At 32.8% G+C, this 23,788-nt stretch overlaps 1 pseudogene; it reads left to right on the forward strand.

Moving 5' to 3' along the window:
* The first annotated feature begins 16,445 nt into the window (after positions 1-16,445).
* On the forward strand, positions 16,446-17,549 carry LOC107918993 (probable glutathione S-transferase; annotated as a pseudogene).
* Positions 17,550-23,788: the final 6,239 nt, after the last annotated feature.

Raw genomic sequence — 23,788 nt, forward strand, 5'->3', positions numbered from 1 at the left:
ACCACGTTCACGACTACCACTCGAACTCATAATATCAATTTATCTACAATATCAGAAGTACACAGATCAGTTCAGAGTTTTTATCAGAATGTTTAACCAAGCAACTATTCAATCACTACAGTATTGTAACTAATCATATGAATTGAACAAAAATACTTACAGAGTCTGTGTCGGAGACTCGGTCCTTTACAAAATTTGTTTTTGGAATTACCCAGATAGCTTATTTTCATTTAAACACCTATTACACAAATTGATAGCCCAGTACACAACCCGAATGTTGATTAACTTAACTCTGATACTACTAAATAAAACACCCTAGTAACTGACCTAGCCAACAAAGCTAAGTTTGAAGAGTTATGTCGAAAATCATGCAAAACATAACTTCTAAATCTTAGTTTCAAAGTCTTTCCAAAACAAACCATAATTTAACAAACACAACATGTAGTACAAATTCTAGTACCTTAAAAATCATGTCTTGAAACTACTGGAAATGAATCAATGATAATAACAATAATAATAATAATTGTACAGCTAATAAGTAGTATGACCGATCTCCCGATCCACCGACCCGATCAAGTTTGTGGGTTACCTATAATCTAGTCAACAGAATAATTAAATTAATGATTCTATAAAGAATTAACTATATGTTCAAATAGATTTAGGTTAGAATCAGTAAAGTCCCAAATTTGAGTTCCGAACAGGAATAGATCTAGAAAGTAAATCATTCAGTTTAACATATCGGAATAGTTTGAACAGACAATAAGCCAAATTATTCTCAGATACATAGTAGATCAAATTAGATACAGCTTTCTTATTCCCCATCAAGTACACACCGTCTTCGACAAACCTAACACTCCAAATAGGGTATTGAATACCCATCTAACCCTACACACCACATAATATCGGTATGACAAGTTCCAATAATTGTAGGCTAGTTTTCGGATCATAATACAGATACCAATGATTTAGCCACTATCTCAGAACAGAATACTTCCTCCTTTGCTCGATTCCCCACCCAATGAAGATGTAGATTTCAAATAATAGCTAATAAAGAGGCCTATACGACCATTCAGATACAGTTCATACTTGTACAGAATAAATCAATATCATTAACAATTTTCACACGTAATACACTTCCAGATTTTCAGTACTCAGTCTTAGATCACATAATAACATTTTAGACAGTTTAATTCAATTCATACAGACCCCATAAAAGGCCTGCATTCGTGTTAAATAAAGATTATGGCCTGAAAGAAAATTTTCAAATATTAGTCCACACACCTGTGTGGTTTCACACGGCTTAAGTAACTAGCCCATGTGGTTCCACACATCTGTGTGTTCACCTGTGTACCTGACATAGCTTGACACATGCCCATGTCACTTAACCTTGTGATTCTAATGCACAAATTGTGTTATACGATCTGGACACACGCTTCTGTGTTTGACCCTTATGAACCCTGCACAAAACATTCCTACACATGGTCCGAACACACACCCTTTTCTTCAGTCCATGTCTCCCTAATTCGTGAACAGTAAGTTACACGACCTGCCATATGGCCATGTGGCTCGCATTACTTGCGATCCAAGTCAATGTAGGAACAAGTCAATGTATGAACAATAAAATTTGATCGTGAATCCTAAAAAGTGACAAATAGAAGTTCAAACACAACCTTTACGAACCAATTCCCAACAACTATCAACAACCAACTAACTTAAAATTTCGGCAAAACCCCTAAACACGAAAACAACCATTACCTTCACACAATGTAGTAATTCCCTAACCTAAAGCTTTTGGGAAATGGTTTCCTATTGATTTCCTCCTAACGTACATTAATTAAACGTTTAGACGGAGAATCGAGAAATGTAATTAGAAAATGGGTTTTTGACCAAAACACGTAATGGCGAAAATAAATAGAAATTGAAAACCAGAACTTACGGAATTAACAAAACCAAACTTACCCGAAACAATAATAAATGAGGATTAAAATTTAAGTAGCGATAAAGAGGAAAAAGAGAAAGGAGCGAACAGGGTAAAGGAAAATAACAAGAATGAAAATGAAAGAGTGAGAGGAAGAGAAAGAATGCTTAATTTCTATTTTAAAACTACGATTCAAAATTCTATTAGCAAAAATATTCCTTAACGAATGCACCGAGAGTTGTACACAAGACTAAGTAGAATACTGAAGCTTAACCAGTGACCCAGTAGGCTTATTCTTGACACAGGTTCACACAAAATTAAACTTAAGTCGATAATTCAAGGATAGAGGTCAATTTAGAACAGAATAGCAAAAATTTCTAAAGACGTGACTCAAACCCACGATCTCAAACATAAGCAGAACACTTAACAACAGATATAGAGACTCAATTATTATCGAGTTCAACAATTAAGCATTCAAAGTTTTGGAGCGTTACATTTTTTTCACTATTCAGTTTTTTTATTTAATAATATTTTAACGTTAAAATAGAACAAAACCCTTACCAACCATCCACCATGCTTTTTAATGACTAAGTTTCCATTTAGGCCCTCTTAATTATCATTTTAAACTTTAAGTAACTAAGATTCATAATAATCAACTTTTACAATTTTTACGATTTAGTCCTTGTACCTTAATTAACCACTAATTTGACAAAATTACCTAACCAAAATTCAATTAACTTGTTCAATAACTCCTTAAATATTTAATAAAAAATATTTACATGCTCGGTTTACGAAAAAGATATCCTGATACCTCATTTTCCAAAACCACTAACTTTAAGATCGAACCATTTGTACTTTTACTAATTGTCCAATTAGCAAATTTATCCGATCAAAATTCAATATAAAATTATAATTAAGTTGTAATATTATTTAATAATATTTACAAAATTGATCATTGGAGAATGGGGTTCCAAAACCACTGTTTTCGGTACCACTGAAAATCGGGTTGTTACAGACTAAACTTTAATATCTTTCTATACTAGTATCATAAATATTAAATATTAATATCTACGAACACAATTTACAGAATTGACATTTCAGAATCGTAATTTTTGACACAACTGAAAATCAGGTTGTTACAAAGAAGCAACCCAAATGGCGTAGCTCCTTTTGATGTTGATAACTTTAAAGACATGCTAGATGTCTCAGTTTGGTCTATACAATTTGGGGTTAGCTGTTGGGATCCATAGATGACGCTAAATTCTTCACTAAAGATTATTTATAGGTTGCTCAAATCACCAAAAATGTGTGAAGCACATAACCTGAAGGTTAAGATTTTAGAGCATTTGAACTTGAACCAACTTATGGTGTTTTACAAGCCATTGCAACTAGAATTTGGCTCTTTAACAAGTAGAGCATAGTGGTTGTCTTATTGTACAAGGTAGTTTCATTGATCCCTTTTCATCTTGGTCAACTAATTTTTAATGAGATTGTTAAGCATCAAAGAGCAAAAACACCAGGCATGCAGTGTAATGACTCGATTTCCAGTGGTGTTGAAAATTGTGAGTTTGGGACTTTGTTTCCTTAAACCAAGTCCGTAAATATTAAATAGGGATAATTATAGAGTTTGTGTTTAGACAGATTGAATTTGAGTTAAGTAATTTAGCCAAAATTGTAGTTAACTAATGCTTAGGGATTAAATTGTAAAAAATTAATCGCTATAGATTTTTAATTAGAAAAAAGCTTAAGGACTTCGATAGCAATTATCCAAAGATCCAAAATTATAATTAAATCATTTTGAAAGATAAGATAGTGGATGATGATGTGATACATGCACAGATGGGGTGAAATTTTTGCGTTTCTAAGAGCTCTGATATCAAATGATATAGGCGACGGATCTGGAACATGATCGTAGGTTTTTTTAAGTCGTGGATTTGGACTAGGGCTCTAGAAAAATGAAGGAGAACACAGAGTTTGACACAACCTGAAACATACACAAATCTAAGTTATATTTAAGAATTAAAAAGGGTAACAATTAAAACAAATTATTAAGATAAAAAAATTAGAAACAATTAGACAAAAACATAACAACATAAAAAATAAACCAAACAAGATAGATGAAAAAGCTGGAAAGTAGCATGTAGAAGTCCTAAGGAGTCTTGGAAACTAGATGAATCCTGTAACACCCTGAAATTGGGTGTTAGTGAATTCGTATAGACTTTTACAATTTTCTTTGTGATTTAGAGTTAACGATAAGCTTAGTGGTTTAGTGGTTAAGCTTTTATATACCCTTTAGTCTCGTGTTTGAATCCTTATGTGTGCAAAGTAAAAATTTATTTTAGATATTAAGGTTTCTTAAATGTTTAACTTTTTATTTTATTTTTAATTTCTAAAATTATTAAAAGAAAGGTTTCAAGAGAAAACTAGTCCCACGTTAGTTTTTATTTTTTTTCCCAAATTGAATATTTCACTTGTTTTAGAAATGGCATTCTTTGCTATTACTTTTTCCTTTACTTCAATTCTAATAATTTTGGTTCCGTTCTTCAAAGGCCTCATTGGTACTCTTATTTTACGTTTAATCAAGTGTCAATTCAGGTAAGAATAAGTATGGTTTTGTTTTTTTTTTTGTTTACATTAGTTTTTTCACTTCTTTTATATATAGTTGCAATCGAGATTCTTATAGATTTAGCGTGTTGTGGGAATGAGTTTTCAGATCGGGTTAACTGGGGGGCATAAATTGGTTGTTAGAGCGTTGGAATTGTCATTCAGGTGTGTGTTCTTGAACGTTCATAATTAGGGGCATTTTGTTGCTAAATTTTTGTGAATAACAACACCTTTTGGGGTGATTTTTGGACCACATGAGCGGACCACATGGTCATGTGCCATTTAAGATATCAAGAAATTTTTAGTCACACGATCTAGAGTGGGTCACATGACCGTGTGGCGAAATTGATAGTGAGTTACATGGCCTGTGCACACGATCGTGTAACTTAGCCATACAACCGTGCCCCTCGGTTACATAGTCATGTGCCTTGTCACACGGTCTGGACCCCTTCACATGGCCGTGTGGCCTTATTTTTGTAGTTTTCCCATCATTTTGCAAATTATTTCATTTTAGTCCTCGAGTGATCCCCGAATCCGTTCAAGCCTCTGTAAAATTTGTTAGGACACTCTTCCCGTGTGAGGAAGGCTTATTTAAGGGTGTTTTACTTCTCAAATGAGTATAAGAAAATGTATTCGTAAGATTTAATTATGTTATTTGAATTAATTATGTTTGATCTGCATATTCGTATTGATTCTATTATTCGAAATAATAATGTCCGATCTGTATATCCATTTTGATTCTGTTATTCAAAATAATTACGTCCGATCTATCTATCTGTATTGATTTTGTCATTCGAAATCATTATGTCCAATCTACATATCGTATTGATTTTATTACTGGCATTTGCATTTGTGGTTGGGATTTATATACGAAGTGAAGGAAGTTTGATTTGATAGTTTAATTGCATTATTTTGATTCGACGGTAAATCTACAATAATTCAAGCGGCAAATTACCACACAAATGTGTGATTTGGTTGAATGGGTCTACCATAACCCAAAACTAGTGTGTAGAGAATAGAAGGGTATTGTGAACCCTATTTGGTGTGACCGGATAGACGGAGATGGTGTGTAGCTGTTGGATAGGTGGGATTTCATTGCATTTCTTTTGTACTCGAGTGTGTATTACATATATGTTCGATTTTAATGTTTGCATACTGATTCACTTATTGAATATGTAAGATAACGTGAACCCTTGAGTTTCCGTGTGTTTAGACATTCGATTAACCTTGCTTATTTACGTTTGTTTTCGAATCACACTGAGCTTTCTTAGTTCACTCCCTTAGTTTTATTTTCAAGTAAACCGCGTGGTTAGGTCTTGGACCAAGCAACTTGGAGAATCTCAAGGTGTCACGTTCTGGTTTGAATTTAAATAAGTATTCATAGCAAATTAATTTGGTTTAGTTAGTCTTGTAAATAAGTTTTAAGTGCTTTACGGTATGGGATTTTTGGTTTGGAGTTAACTTAAATGTTTTCGTGCTTTGACATTTGATTTAGAATCTGTTCTACTTTGGAACTAGACAGTTTTAAGTATTTCGTCGAAATTTCAATTGAGTTAAAAAGGTCATATTTTTATCTTGTATCATTGGTTTGGAACTTTAATAAAACGTTTGTTAAATCTACTTTGGTTATCGAGTTAATGTTTGCAAAACCTAAGTAAAAAAATCTAACAACTTCTTTGAAACAAGATCAAAGGGACTTTCGAAATAGTTTGACAAATTTCAGTGACATTTTCTTTTGAGCCATCTCGATGGCCAATGTGACCTCTAGAATCTGGTCTAAACTTCTAGGCCGGGTTTGAGGTGTGACAAATCCACTACTCCCTTCAAATGACTTTAATTTTCCCTCCAAGAAAGAAAACTTGGCAAGAAAAAGCTTGAAGATGATCCCTACAATCTAAAAAGATTGTTAAAACACTTCTAAAAGAAAACTCAAGAGAAATTCTTGAAGAGAAAAACTCAAAGAGAATTTTATTAACTCAAAGAGAGAAGTTGTTTAATGAAAATTATGAATTGTGTACGATGAAGAGGCTTTTATATAGGCTAGCTAAGTATATCCAAATAAAACTCTCAAGTATACTGAAACTCTAATTAGCCTAAACAAAAAGTAGTTTTAAACTAAATTTTCTTATTAACATAAAACTCTTAAATAACTTAAATACTTAAAAACAAATAAAAAATTTAGAATAAATAAATAATGAAATAATAAGAACTAATAAATACAATATTGGGCTCATATATAATAAAGTTAAGCTTAAAAATCAGACCCAATATGATTTAAACTCGAATTAAAAGTCCAAAACTCATAATTTTTGTAATAACTCCATCCAAAAATTCTGCTCATGTAGTCTTCACTAAAATGGTCATAACTTGAGCTTATAAACTCAACATTGAGTGATTCAAAGTGAGTTGCAGATAGATTTTTTATCAATATAAAAATATATTGACCTAGAAATGTCTGAATCCCATCCAAAAAAGTTGTCGCAAGTTGATTGATTTTCCAAACTTGAAAATCGGCAGCTTTGGTGAATGAAATTTAATAAATTTCACCCCATCTGTGCATGTATCATGATGTTGTTTTCCACTAAATAGATTAATGATGATTACGGTAAATCAAAACAATGATTAAGCAAATTAAGGTTAATTATGGTATAAATAAGGAATGTTAGTGGAAAAATATCATCATTTTGTTCATCCCTTACTGTTCATGCATAGAAACAAACCAAAGAAGAGACCTGTAATTTCATCCAATATTTGACCATTAAATTGCTAACGTTGACGCTGAACCATCGAGAGGGAAAGGAAAGGCGAACGTCGACAATGAGTGACACAAGCTTTCGGTTTGTATTTCTATGATTCGAGATCAATTTAATTCCTACATATTCATGAAAATTTGCATTATATAATGTTGAGGTGAGTTGTCAATGGTTATTTGAATTGAATTGCCATGGTTGAGATTGAATATCGAGACAGGGACTAAATAGAATAGAATAGAATAGAAAATAGTATGATTTAATTGATATATGATCATTGGTATGAAATTGAATTAAAGTATGCTATATTATATAATGAAATGATGATTTGAGTATGATAAATTATGAATTGAATCATATAAGGAAATTGGAAATTTGATTACCCTATTAGCTATTCGGACTAAATTGGATATAGTTGGCATGTCATAGGGTCAGGATATTGATTGAAAACCATCGTTTTTGGGCAACTCGAGGCAATAGATTGTAAATATAGAGTCATTGTTGCGGGGCAACCCGGGGTGACAGAATAATTAGATTGTGAAAACCATTATTCTTGGGCAACCCGGGGTGGTAGTATGTACATGTTTAGCATTATCATTGTTGGGCAACTAAGGGTGATGGGTCTGTGTATTCGTTCTGAGTCTGTGTTTAGTTAATAGGGTTATAAAACATGAATTTGATATTTGGTATATGAGATGAGTTAAAATGAGCCCCCGAAGGCCGATTGATTATAAACGAGATAATAAACTAGAAGTTGAATGGAGTGGATGAAATGTAAATTGAGTAATTAAGCATATAATTGATGAATGTATGCGAATAAGTATGATCTTTCGTAATTTTATATGTCACATTAGGCTCCCCAGTATACTTAATGAGCTTGTTTCTAAGCAATTTATATGTTTTGGTTATATTTTTAATTAATTTCTATTCTTAACTTTAATAAGTGAAATAGTGTGTTTTATGCTACTTTTGAGACCCAAAATAGCCTAATACGCCATAAGAAACCTAATGGTTGATTGAGTGTTGTAGGGAGTCAACGGTGGCCTGAACGTGAACGAAAATATCACCCAGAGTGGGTATCGCGATATTGAAGCATGGAAGTCGTGATAACCCTGGTAGTGTCAAGACAAGAAGAATTTGGACCATCTGTAATGGTATCATGATACCCAACATCCAAGGCAACCCCACACTTCAATACTAATGAGGGTATAGCGATACCAGACCATGGGCATCACGATACCATTGTTGTGAGGGGACAAAAAAATGACTAGAGGTGTAGTCGTTGTCCAACTCCAACACCAATCAAAAACACACATTGATAGGCATTTTGGGCATAAGAAGCTGGGCCAGAACACTGCTAAAAGAAGCCAAAATTGGCTGAGAAAAACACACTACATACAAGCCTTAGTTTAGTTTTCTTAGGTTTCTCTTCATCTTTTAGGGTTTTAGTTTTCTCTTCTCTCCTTCATAGCTTATATTTTATTTTTTGTCATCACATTTTCTTTGCTTTTCTTAGTTTCATAGTTGGTAGTTCAGTTAGTTATCACTATAGCTAGGTTTTATTTACTTAGTTAAACCTTCTATATTTTTTGTATTTATATTTTAATCCCATGTTAATGTTATTCAATTTTCTTTAATCTCATTTGTTGAAAATAATTTCTTTGGTGTTTGTTGTCTATTATTCTTGCCTCTATTGTTACGCTAGCCAAGCTTTTGCAAGAACTCATAGGTTTTTATTAATTTGCTTAGGGTTTAAGTTAATGTTGTTTTTGTTTGATTTATTGTTGTTAATTTGCTTTAATACAAACACGAGTGGCTAAATATCTAGGGGTTGGTTGATGAAAATGTTGGGTAATTAATTTTTAGGTTCGGGGACTAAATTGCAAAACTGGACTAAATCAATAGACTTAAAAACTTAGGATTGACGCCCTTAAGGGAAAATTAAGATAAGTGAGACTGAGAGGAGAACTTATTAGGCATAAATTTGATAAGTCCCAAGTTAGTTTGGTGAGGTCAAGAGATAAACTAAAATAATTTGTCGAAATTGGTAAAGTTGAGGCCGACAGGTAAAATGGAGCCAATTTAGGAGTAATAGCACTTCAGATCCCTAATTCAAAAGTCAACCAACCACATAGAAATCAACCAACCGCTTCATGCTATCGTATTTACTCGTATTTGATAGTTGCATAGTTTACTTTCTTTACAATTTAGTCCTTTGTTAATTTAAGTAATTATTTAGTATACCAAACCTTTGGATGGCCTGTCGTACTATGGTATTTAGTGAGTAGTTAATTAGACTGCTCGATTTGCATGCTCTTAGTTTAGGAATTTGTTTAATTGTTGACTCTTATGGGTTTGATCCTTGGAAGACTCTAGTGTTTATTTGAACATTATAAATTTTACAACTGACTTGTAACACTTGCAATAAAATCACGGTAGTTATATTTGTTTTAGTGTTGGTTCTACACCTAGCCATAATGTTCACGCATCGGAGGCTCACGTGCAGTTAAAGTACATGTTTACAAATATTGATATGATTTGACTATGTAATAGGTGGATTGAATGAGAAATTGCATGATAAGTGTGAGAAATATGGTGGTGGAAACTTTTGACATGAAATTTGTATGTGAATTGATTGTAAATTGAGTTGAAACGGACGCATGCATTGGTTTAAATTGTAATATATTATCTTGAATAATGGAAATACCACTGAGTTTTATCGCTCAGAATACAATTTGATTTCTCCGTGCGTAGGTATTGGTAATCTTCAAGAATAGAAGAAGTAGTTCCACCATCTAAGAAGCAATTCCTGACTCAGCAATGTTTGTATAGTCCTCTTTTGTTTAATTTAAGGCATGTACCTAAGCTTTAAACCAATTTTGTATCTCAAAGGACCATTTTGAACATTTGTTGGTTAATGTTAACTAGTTTTACCATTTTGGCATGTTTTGGCAAGAATGTTATTGGTATGTTATTGTATTGGTTGTATTTGGAATGTATAGGCGTTATTTCAAGTATCCCAAGCTTGTACCAAGTTGGTCCGTTTGGAAACAAAGAATCACGTCGCAACAACATACTCTTAATGTCGCGACAAGATCAATTAGAGAGTTACGTTGTGACAAAGTATACTCAATATTGTGTTGATCCTAGTCAATGATTTGTGTCGCAACAAGGAACCTTTTAATTTGCGACGTCAACCTAGTATTTTGAATTTTTACAATTTGGTCCTACTTTGGCCTCGGGTTAGCATTAGAGCTTTCATAAGCTTGTATAATATCTAGAAATGATTGTATATTGCATCATGTATTTATAATACTCGTAAATGAATGTTTAATGGTACTAAAATTGAATGTAAATGTTGGTAATTACTCCAACAACAAGTGTAACATCTTGTAAATTAGACCTAACGATCGGGTCGGGTATAGGGTGTTACATGCATTGCCTTTTCCATCACTCATTTTCCAAATTCTCTTGAAACAAAAGAAAGATATAATGAAGAAGGATAAATTTTATGAAGCTAATTTGGGATGGTTGAAGTATTCCCAAAAATAGAAAAAAAAAGGTAAATATGTTGTTGATATTGACTTGGATGCTCTAATTGTTGAAGCTGAGGAAGATGATAAACCTAGACCAATTACTGCCTTAATCGCAACTAGCTTAACATTTTGTGGTGTAAGTGTTGAGCAAGCTAGACTTATTAAACACCTGGACAAAGAACTAACTCATTTTAATAAAACCTCTAGTATTATGAGCTCTAGTTGAAGTATCGTCACTATTAAAAGACTTGTACTCTTCGTCACAAAACTGATTTGCTTGCTTAAGGGATCTAATGTTTTTTGCATTTTTTAACAAAGAAGGGGGAGAATAAGTTGATAAGAGGAGATAAGGGGGAGATGATACATTGTTTTTTATACTAGACACTTTTATTTGGGACATGCACTTGGTGAATTGTCCTTATTTTTGTTTTTATTATGATATTATTATAGTATAAGTTCTAATTGTTAGTCATTTTACTATCTTGCATTAATGGTCATTCCATGATTTTAATTCATAATTGAATGGATTGATTAAAGGGATTGTCAAGTTGATATTGTCAATCTACTTTGCTTATTGTATTGTTGTATTTTTGTTTAAAAATTCCAAAAGGGGATTGTTAGTGCTAGTTACATTGGCCTGATGCAACTCCAGTTGCAACTTAGTTTGCATCTAGCATATCAATGCAACTTGCCATTTTTAGCTGGCATCTTTTGACTAAAAACTGTTGAACCTTTTATAATTTTAATGAATTAGTAAAGTGACTTGTATTTTTAACAATATAATGAAAAAAAAAGGTAACTATATCACAATATATCAACTTTGGTTATGTAATTAGAACTTCAAGGACAATCTAATTGGACTATTAAACAAAAATACTTTCAAAGTGGGAAGTCTTACTGATAACACCAAAAAAAACAGACAAACCTTCTGATTTAGCAAGCTAGGTTTATATAAAGGACTAAGAGTCATTTTATATAAGAAAAAAGGGTAATAAATAAACTATCTTATGTATTCAAAAAAAGGGTACTAAATAAATTGTCTTATTTGGCTTCAAACTTCTTCTTACGCTTTGCAAATACTTGGATACACTTCCCCTTTGCATGTGTCTTTTAGCCCATGCAACCAACTTTGGGTAGTTTGCAATAATGGTGAAATCCCCACAGGTTTCCATTGCATAAAATTAAGGAAGGCTTGTCTCCAAACTCTCATTCTAGCAACTTTAAACTCTATTAGCTACTATCCTTTTAGTAGTTTTAAGCTTTATTAGCTTTATCTTTCCAGCTTCTCGAATCTCACCCGTTGCTCCTCATACTAAGTTCCTAGCGGGATATATCTGTTTTTTTTTTCATTTTCAATGTAAAAGAATAGATCAAAACAATCGGGTCTCCCCTTATGAATCAACATTGGGATTTACTTGTGAATTAAGTTTATCTTCAAAAGTAAGTTTAATTTCTTAAATAAATCATAAAAGTTTGTTACTATCGCACACTGCCGATGGTATCTTCCCTTCATACTAGTCATTAAAATGAGTGAGGATGGTTACAATATTGGTGGGGACATCTCAATTGAACTCACTATCGCCTTCTTCATCACCGATGTCGACACTGAGTTCATTGGTTAGCATTACTAGATTCACTAATGAATCTACCACCATATGGCATGGTCTCCTCGTTCGGCTCAACAACACTCCTCATCTTTATGTGTCTAATAACGAATTCCAACTCGGATACCTAAAGTTGTATCTAGACAGATGTTGCTTTTACGGTATATGAGAACGTACCTTCTACACTACTCCCTTGCAAACCTAATCCCAATTCTTTTTCTTTTTCTTTTTTTAATAGTGGCTGGATTTTTATTGAATAAAGACTAGAAAATAGTTCGCAAGCCCAAAAACAGAACCTAAACGACTAAAACATAAATGCCCAACAGACAAACAATTAAATGAAGCAAAAAAACAACAAAAGAAGCGATAAATGAAACAACCTAATTCCAATTCTAAACCCAAATAAAGGTTGTATTCTGTCATATCGATACAGATTAAGTGTGTTGTAGGAATAAATGTCTTCAAAAATCATCGATTGGTAAACTAATCCTTCATGAAGATTAGATATGAGATATTGAGTCCCAACAAATGTTGATGGTGCAACATCTGGGCACAAATCATTAGTCATGGTCCAACCTAGATATGAAAGGTCATCTCCCCATGGACGTTGATGGTGTCTCTACATGTGGGTCTAAAACTTCATTAGAGGTGATCATGGGTTGGGCTACCCGACCCGGCCCGACAGCCTGCCCGAAAATGAGAGGGTTCGGGTAAAAATATAGGCCCGAAATATGGGTTTGGGCAAAAAACGATGCCCATTTATAAAACGGGTCAGGCCTCGGGTAAAACTTTTGTGGCTCGGGCCCGCCCGGCCCGAATTATATATTAAATATATTTTTTTTATTTTTAATCAAATATACTTTTTAATCAAATATATATATTAAATATATACTTTTTTGGTGTTGTAAAATTTAATATGGGCCGGCCCGAGCCGAGCTCGGGCTTAGCAATTTTCTTTTGGGCCAGGCTTGGACAAATTTTTAGGCCCATATTTCAGGTTGGGTCGGGCCTAGGCCTAGAAAACGAGCCTAAAATTTTGTCTGAGCCCGGCCTAACCCATGATCACCTCTAAACTTCATATTATTCATTAGGCTTCCTGCTTTTATCTATGATGCATTTTAATATTTTATTAAATGAATTTATAAATTCACATATTTTTAATAATTTTGTAAAATTAAAATAATTTAAAAATTTTCTATTATATATCATTTATAATATAATGTTCTTAATAGTCATTTTCTATTCTCACCTCTCTGCTACAATTGCGTTTGAATTTAAACACACACCCTACCTTTGTTTCTAATCTCATTGCTACAATATTCAATCTCATCACTACAATAATTAATTTCATTGCTACCGCTATTTTTAACCTCACTGGAAGTAAATACAGCGCCCATCCAAACTAAGCCTTAAGTACCGAAACTTGGAAGACACATGCTTTTTGAACAATTAGATTTAAACACAACAACTACTTTCTTGTAATGAGTTTGTCAATGGACTTTTTATCCAAGTATTTGGACTTTCTTTGAATCTAAGAGTCATCATTATTAGAGGATGTTACTTGAATACCTTTCTTGACTCAAATAAAATTAAATTCAAATCATAAAACGAATAAAGACACGTATGATTATACCAAAATATTATTACATTAAATTCAAACAAGAATTTAGTCAAAACCAAAAAATTACATAATATCGGGGATTTTTTTACCAAAATAAAAAATAATAATTTATTACCTAAATAATATAAACAACTTTTATCAACCGAAAATGATATGTTTTGAGCAATAAAAAAATAGTTTCCGGAGGGCCTAAATCAGCACAACCAATTAGACATTTTGAAAACAAGAACCTTTTTCATATTTGAAAACAAATTAAAAATTTTAAAAATTATAATTGTTAAAATAAAAACTCTTTAAAATTCAAAAATAAAAATTATTTTAAAACTAAAAAAATTCCAAAATTCAGTGTTATCTAAATCGGATCGGTTGAACTAAAATCGATGGGTCAACCAGTTTTTTCCTCTCACTGGATCGACACCGTATCTAATTTTTGGTCTAATTGGTTTGATTTGGTTCGGTTTAGATAATATTAAATTTTAGAAAAAAAATTCAATTTTAAAGGGTTTCATATTTTTTATTTTGAAAAATTAGAAATTTTGATTTTTAAATATTTCTACGTGCATTTAAAGGGTATGGACTAAATTGACCAAAAAAACTATAAATGTAGAGAGCTAAAAAAGTTTAAAATCGTTTGACCCGTTAACCGATACGAACTGGTTGAACCAATTTAAAAAAATTCAGTTGAACCGATTTTTATTTTTATTTATAATTTATTTACTTTGAATTGGTCGGGCCAATCGTCCTAGGAGCCAACTAGTCAAACTAGTTCGAAATCTATTCAACTGCCAATTGATTTTTTAGTTGGATTCAATACTCTAGTAGATTTCTAGTCCAACTGATCTAATTCGATTTAAATAACATTAAATTTTAAAATTTTTTATGTTTTTAAAATATTTTTATTTTGAATTTTAAAAAAATTATTTTTCATAATTTTTTATTTTAAAAACTAAACTTTTTAAAATTTTAAAATATGAAAAAAATTCAATTTCTCAATAGTCAAATCTTCAGTTTTTTTTACTTAAATAATACAAAAAATAACATTAATAACTGAAATGACATACCCATTAGATATTTACCAAAATAGTATGGTTTTACTAATGCCGCCTGTCAAATTGACGGCACTGGACTAAAATGTAATGATCTAAAGTATTCAGGGACCTGGTATACAAATTTTTCATTTTGAGTGGATGCTAAAATAAAGTGAAAGGGTGTCGCTGACAGTGTGCTGGCACCAAACCTTAAATTTGGCTAATTGTCTTGTAAGCCCTCCTTATTTATTATTTTATTTTTATTCCCCTTCAACTCACTATATTGTATTTAAACAAGCCCTTAACCTATTTTTGTAGTTAAATAAGCCCTTAGCTTATGATTTTTACTCATAAAAGTCCTTTATTTTAATATTAAAGTAAATATATTTTGAATTTCAAGCTCTTACCTTAATTTTTGTTGACGTAATAAAAATGATATACACCTTAACATCAACATAAAATCTAAAAAAGTAATTAAAAATTTTAAAAGAGTAGTTAAGAATATCATGTATATAAGCACTCTCAAGAAATTTTAAAATTTTATTTTTTTATTTAATAAACTATTCTCATCAAATTCACATCAACATAAAATGCGAATTAGTTTATATTTTTTTAAATAGCTTTACTTTAGGTAAAATATATTTACTTTAATATTAAATTAAAGGGATTTTATGAGTAAAAATCATAAGTTGAGGGTTTATTTAACTACAAAAATAGGTTAAGAACTTGTTTAAAAACACAATATAGTGAGTTGAAGAAGAATAAAAAGAAAATAAAAAATAAGGAGGACTTATAAGGAATTAGCCACATTTAAAGTTTGGTGTTGCACAGGTACCCTTTCACTTTTTCTCCCAGCAGCCACTAAAAATAGAAAAATTGTATATCAAGTCCCTGAATACTTTAGATCATTACATTTCAGTCCGATGCCGCCAATTTGACAGGCGACACCAATAAAACCATACCATTTTAATAAATAATCTTATGAACATACAATTTCAATTATTAAATTTATAATTTATATTATTTAAGTAAAAAACCCCAAATCTCCTCGTTCAAAACATATATCATGATGTATATTATTTGAATAATAAATTATCATTATAATACTATTTTGGTAAAAAGGCGTAATGGGACTATGAGCTCTAATTTTCTTTTTGGTCAATAACTATGAAGTCCAGAAGCGAATACTGACGCATGCAATTGCATAAGAGCAACCCTCACTACTGATGTAAGGAATGGGATACTGTTCTCTTTATAGATTAGAAGGCTCTGGAATAATAATAATCATTATTCAAAAGGATGAGCCCGACCTACATGGAATGTGCATAGTAACTACAATAAATATGGATTTCAGCAAAACGAAATATCCCGAGTTTTCGAGAGGGAAGATCTGGAAATACAGGTTTATCTTTTATACTTATAACGAAAAAACTATAAAATACAGGTTTATCACCGGAAATAAACTTTTAGAAAAATTAAAATATCCAGAGTTTTCGAGAAAAGAGAATTTCCTTTTCTCTATTATGTGATTATGTCAGGAAAGACGTAGAAAAAGCTACCGACTCTTACCCTTTTTTTGCCTATAAATGTACATACTTATACCCCTTCAGTTCAGAATCAGAGAGAGAAAAGAACAAACCCGAGATTTTAGTTTTTAGTATTTGAGTCTTTAGATCAAAAGAATGGCAGAGGAAGTAGTATTGCTGGATTTCTGGCCAAGTCCGTTTGGGATGAGATCCAGGATTGCTTTGGCTGAGAAAGGGATTAAGTACGAATACAAGGAAGAAGACTTGAGGAACAAGAGTGCTTTACTGCTGCAGATGAACCCTGTTCATAAGAAAATCCCTGTTCTTATCCATAACGGTAAACCTGTTTGTGAGTCGCTCATTCAGGTTCAGTACATCGATGAGGTATGGCATGACAAAGCTCCTTTGCTCCCTTCTGACCCTTACCAAAAAGCTACTGCTAGATTCTGGGCTGATTATGTTGTCAAGAAGGTACGTTCTTTTTCTTCTTTTTTTTTTTCTTTTGGAACTGTATACATGAATAGGAGAGCAAAGTATTGTGCCTGAAATAATCTTAAATGAAACGCAGATATATGACCTGGGGAGCAGAGTATGGAAGACAAAGGGAGAAGAGCAAGCACCCTGAAGCTGATGGAAAAGGAGCTTGGGGACAAGCCTTACTTTGGAGGAGAAAGTCTTGGATATGTGGATGTTGCATTCATTCCGTTTTATAGCTGGTTTTATGCTTATGAGAAGTGTGGGAACTTCAGCATTGAAGCAGAGTGTCCCAAACTGATAGCATGGGCTAAAAGGTGCATGCAAAAGGAGAGTGTAGCCAAGTCCCTTCCTGACCAACAAAAAGTCTATGATTTTATCCTGGAGATGAAGAAACGTTTTGGAATTGAGTAATTCCAGCCTTTGTTTATGATTTTAAATAAAATGGGGCCATTTATGCTATGCCTGCCCTGCTGGCAGTTCTTCTATTTTTCCTCTTTCAATCGCTTTGATGGTTTGGGATTTGTCATTTGCAGTATGGAGTTTTTAAATTAAAAGTAATCAGTCCTATACACTTACACTTATTTCAATCTTATTAGTTTTTTTTATAATAAAGAAGAGGGTAAAGTATGCTCAACTTTAATGTAACTGATAAAATAATTATTTTGATTTTAATTTAGTTATTTAACTTGTGAAAAATAACAATTTAATCTTTTTCATTACAGACATAATGGAAAGCTGACATGTTATTTAATTGACCGCATTGGTATCCTAATTGTTTAAATGGCCCTAATTTAAGAACCTTAGTTGGGTAGTAAAAGGAGAAGAGAAAAATAAGAACAAGAAGAAGAAGAGAAGAAATAAAAATACCTTAGTTATGGTCATTTTGTTCCTTCAAGGTGGAGTTATCATCCAGTTTGATGTTGTCTCTTATTTCTTCTCTTCTTCTCATTTCTTTTTCTTTTTTTTTTCCCTTCATGGCCTTCTTCGGCCAACCGTCTCACTAAATGGCTCATCTTTGCCTCATTTTAAATTTCTCGATAGGCCTTTAAAATCCCAAGATTAAGACGTTAAAGCATAAATAAGGCTTCAACGAATCTCAACTGTCAACCGTCAAACTATCACCATATTTTTGCCACAATTCTTCTTCAACTAACCACGACCCTTGACCACTCGGATCATCGAACTAGTGGTTCAAGTTCTCTAACCCGTAAAACCCGATATGGGTGTGGGTTTTTCTCTTTGATTCTCCTTTTTAGGTTTTTTTTTACTTCTCTCTTTTGATGTAGGCCAATTTGGGACTCTTGTTCTTTTTTTTTTTGGTTTGATTTTGGATGATTGCTATTTGGTATTTTTGTTTTTGGTTGGGATTGCACGGGTGTAGATTGTTTAGGGGTTAGGATTTGGTGGTTATGGTAGTGGTGTATTGCAAATGAGTGACAATGAGTGATGTGGGTGTGGTAATTAAATTATGGCGGGCTTGTGGAGGTGGCCAACGTCGAGGGTGGTGGTGAGGGAGTCAAGAAGGATGAAGAAAATTGGTGAAAAAGCCTCTCTAATTTTCTCTTTATATTTTTGCTATTTAATGGTGGAATGTTAGAGGGATGATAAGAAAATGGCGATGGCGAAGGAGTCGAGAGGGATAAAAAAAAATGGTGAAAAAGCCCCCTGTTTAGTAGTTGCATGTGAGAGGGACAATAAGAAAATGGTGGTGGTGATGGAGTCAAAAGGGATGAAGAAAAATGGTGAAAAAGCCCTCCCTTTTTTCTCTTTCTATTTTTCTTTAACGGTGGTATATGAGGGGGATAACAAAAAAATGTCCAACATGGCAAGTTAACTGATCCCATAGCTAGTTAACTGCCACGTCACCTATCCAATTAGGCCTATAATGGAGAATGTTAATGGGTGACTGATTTGTCACTTTTCGATAACGTTAGTGACTGATGGGGCATCGAAACCACCAAATATAAATTTCCTACACTTTAACTAAATTAAACAGTAGTATAGAGAAGTAGGGTCGATCCTACAGGGACTGGGATTCTTAATATCGTTTTTACATGACCAGATTCCAAAGTCATGGTAGCTGTCGTGCACACAACTTGTCGTGTGCTGAACTAAAAAATAAATCAATGGGGATTTTAGATGATAAAGGTAAAAAAAATGAATAGAACGAAATAATAACAAAACAATAATTGCAATATAAAATTAAATAATTGAAATTAAATTGGTAAATAAAACTGCGAATTGTTAGCCTTAGAATCAATAATTCCAATCTCGAATTTATCATTGAAAGTGGATATTTCCTTCCAAACGATAAGTTGGTTATAGCGACCAAAACCACCTTAACTGCCAATTCCTCATTGTGTAGTTGATTCCGGTATGACCTGCAAACCAACATTTATCGATTATCTAACCACATAACACGCATCCGCAATTTAAGATCTCAACAGTCTTGCGATCTAGAAGAGCCCAACTCGAATTAACGACCTCAACGGTGTGGGTCGTTTAAATTCGATCACTATCTCTCTTGACGGAGGTCCAACTAGCCCTTATCCACCTAGACATGCCAATTTGTTCACGGGAACTCAAACAAAATAGTCGACTGTCTAGTTTTCCTAACTGTACGCCAAACTACTCCAACCCAACGTGCACTTTTTAAGTTGAAGTTGAATTAACTTTAAGGGACGGTTGTGACTATCTCATATTTCGAAGATATAATGAATACCGTGTTGTAAGGTTTTAGCACAGGTTCATATCTCACAATTTTCAATTGGAATGATAACCGGTTTAAGGCTAAATGGGGATTAGTTGAGCATGAAAATAAGCATACTCAATTGGGGTTTAAAAGTGGATTTTAATGGAAGATAATAGGTGAAGAAAGAAAAGACCAAGAGGGCAATTGCACCAAAAAATAAAAAAGAATAGAAATGGAAAAAAAAATGCTCAATTTCTTTTCACACAGGAATAAGCTAATGATTTTTTTATTCAAGTGTTTTATGTTACATCTTTATGCCACAAATACAAGGCTTTTTATAGACCTTTCAAGAGCTAATTTTAGCATGATTTTCTGCTAAAATCATGTTCAACAACCAACACAAAATCAAAAAAAAAATCTATATATTTTTATTTTATTTTTTTAGTAACATAAAATAAAATAACTAAAAAGAGATACGAGTACTTTTATTAAGCACGTTTAAAGAACTAACAATTTTCATGAGATGTTGATTTTACCACAATTCTATAAAACACTTGTCAATCAAACTAAGCAATAAGCAATTATTCATGAATCACTCAATCATTTGAATTAACTAAGCATAGGAATTAAAGGCTAAATTTCAAACAAACTAATGAATAATCTCAGTATAAGAATTAACACATGCAATGAAAAGAAAATAATAGTATGGCATATCTTATGAAACCCCTTACTTAGCCCACATTGCCCTCAATGTGCAATAATAAAAAGAGAAAAAAGAGAAAGGTCAAGTGTACACCCCCTACATGTTTAATTTAACGAAGAGTGATTTCAACAATTCAAGTTGGTTCTAGCCAATTCAGTCCTAGGTGTATGTTTCAACAAATGACAACATTAAAATTTGACAAGGCATACCTACACCATAGAATAAATTCATTTCTAATTTTTAAAACCTCAACCACGTAATTGACTTATCATGTAGGCACATCCTGAAAGCATTTTTCACCATTTTTAGCTTGTTGATTCCACCGTTGTTCCTAAAAAACAACACATTAAAATAGATTAAATGATAATCTTAGTATTTTTATTTTCAACGTAAATTAAATTAAATTCAAAATTAAAATAAATTAAAACAAATATTTATGGGTTGCCTCCCAAAAAGCACTTTTGTTTAACGTCGTTAGCTCGATGACCTGAATTTTATCCTTTTGGCTCCTTAAGAATTAACTCTTCCTCTACGTTCACTTGGAAGTTCTCGTTAAAAGGTTTCAACCTTTTCGTATTGACCTTGAAGCACTTATCAGGTTTCTTGCTCTTAATTTTGACAACACCATAAGGAAACAATTGAGTAATAACGAAAGGACCTAGTCATTTGGTTCGAAGTTTGCCTGTAAAGATCCTTAGTATGAGATCATAGAGCAACATTTTTTGTCCTACTAAAAATCATTTACAGGATATCTTTTGATCATTTGCCTTGGTTTTGTTTTTATAAATTCGGGCATTTTCATATGCATCATGCCAGATTTCTTCGAGCTCTTGGATGTGTAATTTTCAAAATTCTCTTGTTGAATTTTTAATTACAATTATGTCGATTTTCTTAGGCACTACGTGAACTAGGTAACCCAATTACTGTCTGAAATTGGGTATATCCTTCCGGCGGCTAGTGATTTACTTGAGGTCGACTAGAACGATTTACTAAATGATCGTTTACGGGAATCTCGAGCTTCATAGTCAGCTTTCCTCTTCTCTTTCCCGAGCTCCTCAGCTTTACAAGCTCGTTCAACAAGTACTACGAACTCCTTTATCTCAAGTATGCCCACTAACAGTTTAATATCTTCATTCAGCCCATCTTCAAATCTTTTACACATAATAGCTTCAGTCGAAACACACTCTCGAGCATATCTACTGAGTCTCACAAATTTCTGCTCATATTCTGTCACTGTCATCCGACCCTGTTTCAATTCAAAAAATTCCTTACGTTTCTGATCAATGAATCTCTGGCTGATGTATTTCTTACGGAACTCAGTCTGAAAGAATTCCCAGGTCACTCGCTCTTTTAGAACCACCGATACTAGTGTATTCCACCAATGATATGCAGTGTCCCGTAGCAAGGATATGGCACATTTCAAGCACTCATCATGGGTGCAAGATAACTCATCAAACACTCGAATGGTATTATCAAGCCAGAATTCAGCTCGCTCAGCATCATCATCATCAGTAGCTCTGAACTCTTCGACCCCGTGTTTTCGAATTTTATCAACAGGAGGTTTAAGTAATCTCATCGGATCACTTACTTGAGGTATAACAGGAACCGAAGATGGATTAGTCGGGGGTGGGGGTTGTTGTACAACCGGATTAGTTCGGACATATTGAGTAAACCGGTCATTCATCATTTGGCAAAAGACTTGTTTAGCCTATCCCTCCTGGTTACTCGAGATTGGTCGAGAATCTACTGGCTCTGTCCCTTGCGCGGGAGCAGGCGCTATACTCTCAATATCATTGGCTACGGCTCGTTCGGGATCCATTACTATACAAAAACACATTTTTAGATGTCAGCAGTCATCACACTATCTCAGTATAAAAATCATGGCATGTATAGCTAGACTCATACACACTACGTTAGTCCGAGAATCGACTAAACCGTAGCTCTGATACCAATAAAATGTAACACCCCTAACTCATATCCGTCGCTGAATTAGGGTTACTAGGCATTACCAAACAAACACAATCATTTTTAAAACCAAACTGATCACAAACATGAAAATTAAATCTTTTTCGCATAGCTATTTATAATTTACAATCAAAATCTAACCAACATCGTACTCAAACCTATACATGCCATAAGATCGAGTTCAAATATTTAACAAAATACCAAAAGAAGTCGATAGTGTGATAGACTATGCTGATGATCCCCGAGCTCGTAACGCGTCTCCAAAATCTATAAAAAAACAAATGGACAAAAACAATCAAAGTAAGCTTTTATAGCTTAGTAAGTCTATAGCATATCTAAAATACATATAAAAGAATCATATAATTCTTTAAGTAAATTTATTGAAATCACAAATATCAAATATGATTACTAATCAAACATTACTATATTGAGTCATTTTGTTTAAATCTAAAAAGATGTATATTTATCTAATACACATAAACAGACAAATGTATATACATTTTATGCATATAGTCTACAACCATGAATCGCCGAATGCATATATACATATATGCATGACAAATATTAGAACCAAATGTATATACACTTTAAACATATTAGCCGAGTGCATATATACATAAGCTTAACAAATATTATAACCAAATGTGTACATGTATTTACCACATACATTTATCCAAAGTCATATATGTACTTATCATGCACATACAATCGAATATATATAACTTTATCAATCACATTTCATATCTCATTATACATGTATATATATATATCGATCATAAACTTTTAACCTAACTCATATTTATGCCTATAACCGAATACATTCGCATTCAACTTTTACTTATAAACAAATATTTACACATATATGTATTAGCAATTGCACATAAGATTACTCATCAGTTTCTTATACCAAATGCACCCATATAAATATATATATATCAACCACCTATGTCGAGTTTATGCACAACATCTTCAAACACATAAATCTGAACAATTCACACAATTTCAACAGATTCACCGGCACTTAGCCTGCTAGGCTTAAAACCTGATTCAATACACTGGCAATTAGCCTGCTAGACGTAAAGTCTGAAATATTTCACCGGCGTCAAGCCTGCTAGACGTAAAGTCTGAAACATTTCACCGGCATCAAGCCTGCTAGACGTAAAGTCTGAATTATCTCATTGACAATAATCATTTTAGGCCCCAAGCTCAAACACTCAATTCACCCAAATATTACTCATTTTCGAACTATATAGGTATATAAATTCCATGCTTAAATATTCAGCTCAAAACTCAAAATTTATATCATAGAAACACATGAATATATATATAAAACTCAACCACCAAATCCAATTTAACAATTCAAC

The sequence above is a fragment of the Gossypium hirsutum genome, chromosome D13, assembly GCF_007990345.1.
Source record: "Gossypium hirsutum isolate 1008001.06 chromosome D13, Gossypium_hirsutum_v2.1, whole genome shotgun sequence".
NCBI lineage: Eukaryota > Viridiplantae > Streptophyta > Magnoliopsida > Malvales > Malvaceae > Gossypium > Gossypium hirsutum.